This window comes from Petromyzon marinus, chromosome 23 (assembly GCF_048934315.1).
Source record: "Petromyzon marinus isolate PM22_M1 ecotype Great Lakes invasive population chromosome 23, UKy_Petmar_22M1.pri1.0, whole genome shotgun sequence".
Lineage (NCBI taxonomy): Eukaryota > Metazoa > Chordata > Hyperoartia > Petromyzontiformes > Petromyzontidae > Petromyzon > Petromyzon marinus.
Window position 1 is genome coordinate 13,257,501 of NC_133689.1, and position 2,500 is coordinate 13,260,000.

Here is a 2,500-nt window from a genome sequence, read left to right on the forward strand (position 1 = left end):
AAAAAGCGACCCATACAGATACAACAATGCAAAAGCCTACAACACCTGGTATTCACAGGCAGTCTCCCATCCAAGTACTAACCAGTCTCGACCATGCTTAGCTTCCGAGATCAGACGAGATCGGGCGCATTCAGGGTGATATGGACGTAGGCCGTGCGTGCAGAGAGCTGTCGAACACTCATATGTATAAAACAATCAACATTCAACTATACTCCTGGAGGTCATCGCTCGTGAAAACGTTTATTCTGAGCTCCTGGTTTAGCCCCGAAAGAGTGGCATCAAACAGTATTTTACAAAAAATATTGATCCCAATGCAGTACACCATATCGACGTGAAATTGGCAGGTGCACTAACTGGATGAGTCGAAGTGTAAAAAGCGACCCATCCAGATACAACAATGCAAAAGCCTACAACACCTGGTATTCCCAGGCAGTCTCCCATCCAAGTACTAACCAGGCTCGACCATGCTTAGCTTCCGAGATCAGACGAGATCGGGCACATTCAGGGTGATATGGTCGTAGGCTGTGCTTGCAGAGACCTGTCGAACACTCATATGTATAAAAAAAATCAACATTCAACTATACTCCTGGAGGTCATCGCTCGTGAAAACGTTTATTCTGAGCTCCTGGTTTAGCCCCGAAAGAGTGGCATCAAACAGTATTTTACAAAAAATATTGATCCCAATGCAGTACACCATATCGACGTGAAATTTGCAGGTGCACTAACTGGATGAGTCGAAGTGTAAAAAGCGACCCATCCAGATACAACAATGCAAAAGCCTACAACACCTGGTATTCCCAGGCAGTCTCCCATCCAAGTACTAACCAGGCTCGACTCTGCTTAGCTTCCGAGATCAGACGAGATCGGGCGCATTCAGGGTGAGATGGTCGTAGGCCATGCTTGGCAAGGCCTGTCGCACATTCAGATGTATTAAACAATCAACATTCAACTATACTTCTGGAGGTCATCGCTCAAAAAACCTTTATACTGGTAGAAACGAAGTTGTAAACTGAGTGTACCAGCCTGCAATAGATTAATGTGTCCGTCCGTCCGTCCGTCCCCTTTCAATACTTTAACGAAGTGAAATCTCGTGCTGTTGGGTGTATAAAATCAGTAATAGACAGCGCAGAGACTTGTCCTACCAGCCCACTCTGCAGGGACCTGTTTCTGAGCTCCTGGTTGAGCCACGAAAGAGTGGCATCAAACATTATATTACAAAAAATATTGATCCCAATGCAGTACACCATATCGACGTGAAATTGGCAGGTGCACTCACTGGATGAGTCGAAGTGTAAAAAGCGACCCATCCAGATACAACAATGCAAAAGCCTACAACACCTGGTATTCCCAGGCAGTCTCCCATCCAAGTACTAACCAGGCTCGACCATGCTTAGCTTCCGAGATCAGACGAGATCGGGCGCATTCAGGGTGATATGGTCGTAGGCCGTGCTTGCAGAGACCTATCGAACACTCATATGTATAAAACAATCAACATTCAACTATACTCCTGGAGGTCATCGCTCGTGAAAACCTTTATTCTGAGCTCCTGGTTTAGCCCCGAAAGAGTGGCATCAAACAGTATTTTACAAAAAATATTGATCCCAATGCAGTACACCATATCGACGTGAAATTGGCAGGTGCACTAACTGGATGAGTCGAAGTGTAAAAAGCGACCCATCCAGATACAAAAATGCAAAAGCCTACAACACCTGGTATTCCCAGGCAGTCTCCCATCCAAGTACTAACCAGGCTCGAACCTGCTTAGCTTCCGAGATCAGACGAGATCGGGCGCATTCAGGGTGATATGGTCGTAGGCCATGCTTGGAAAGACCTGTCGCACATTCAGATGTATAAAACAATCAACATTCAACTATACTTCTGGAGGTCATCGCTAAAAAAACCTTTATACTGGTAGAAACGAAGTTGTAAACTGAGTGTACCAGCCTGCAATAGATTAATGTGTCCGTCCGTCCGTCCCCTTTCAATACTTTAACGAAGTGAAATCTCGTGCTGTTTGGTGTATAAAATCAGTAATAGACAGCGCAGAGACTTGTCCTACCAGCCCACTCTGCAGGGACCTGTTTCTGAGCTCCTGGTTGTGCCCCGAAAGAGTGGCATCAAACATTATATTAAAAAAAATATTGATCCCAATGCAGTACACCATATCGACGTGAAATTGGCAGGTGCACTCACTGGATGAGTCGAAGTGTAAAAAGCGACCCATACAGATACAACAATGCAAAAGCCTACAACACCTGGTATTCCCAGGCAGTCTCCCATCCAAGTACTAACCAGTCTCGACCATGCTTAGCTTCCGAGATCAGACGAGATCGGGCGCATTCAGGGTGATATGGACGTAGGCCGTGCGTGCAGAGAGCTGTCGAACACTCATATGTATAAAACAATCAACATTCAACTATACTCCTGGAGGTCATCGCTCGTGAAAACGTTTATTCTGAGCTCCTGGTTGAGCCACGAAAGAGTGGCATCAAACATTATA

General features: G+C 45.6%; 6 non-coding genes across 6 annotated transcripts; all 6 read right to left on the reverse strand.

Annotated features, from left to right (window-relative positions):
• Positions 1 to 33: 33 nt before the first annotated feature.
• On the reverse strand, positions 34 to 152 carry LOC142927845 (5S ribosomal RNA). The gene has a single exon (XR_012944769.1). It is a non-coding gene; the product is annotated as a 5S ribosomal RNA (ribosomal RNA).
• A 252-nt stretch (positions 153 to 404) lies between these two features.
• On the reverse strand, positions 405 to 523 carry LOC142925877 (5S ribosomal RNA). The gene has a single exon (XR_012942800.1). It is a non-coding gene; the product is annotated as a 5S ribosomal RNA (ribosomal RNA).
• A 253-nt stretch (positions 524 to 776) lies between these two features.
• On the reverse strand, positions 777 to 895 carry LOC142926127 (5S ribosomal RNA). The gene has a single exon (XR_012943052.1). It is a non-coding gene; the product is annotated as a 5S ribosomal RNA (ribosomal RNA).
• Positions 896 to 1,326: 431 nt separating this feature from the next.
• On the reverse strand, positions 1,327 to 1,445 carry LOC142928250 (5S ribosomal RNA). The gene has a single exon (XR_012944907.1). It is a non-coding gene; the product is annotated as a 5S ribosomal RNA (ribosomal RNA).
• Positions 1,446 to 1,697: 252 nt separating this feature from the next.
• LOC142925763 (5S ribosomal RNA) lies at positions 1,698 to 1,816 on the reverse strand. Its single transcript, XR_012942686.1, has one exon. It is a non-coding gene; the product is annotated as a 5S ribosomal RNA (ribosomal RNA).
• A 427-nt stretch (positions 1,817 to 2,243) lies between these two features.
• On the reverse strand, positions 2,244 to 2,362 carry LOC142927472 (5S ribosomal RNA). The gene has a single exon (XR_012944396.1). It is a non-coding gene; the product is annotated as a 5S ribosomal RNA (ribosomal RNA).
• Positions 2,363 to 2,500: the final 138 nt, after the last annotated feature.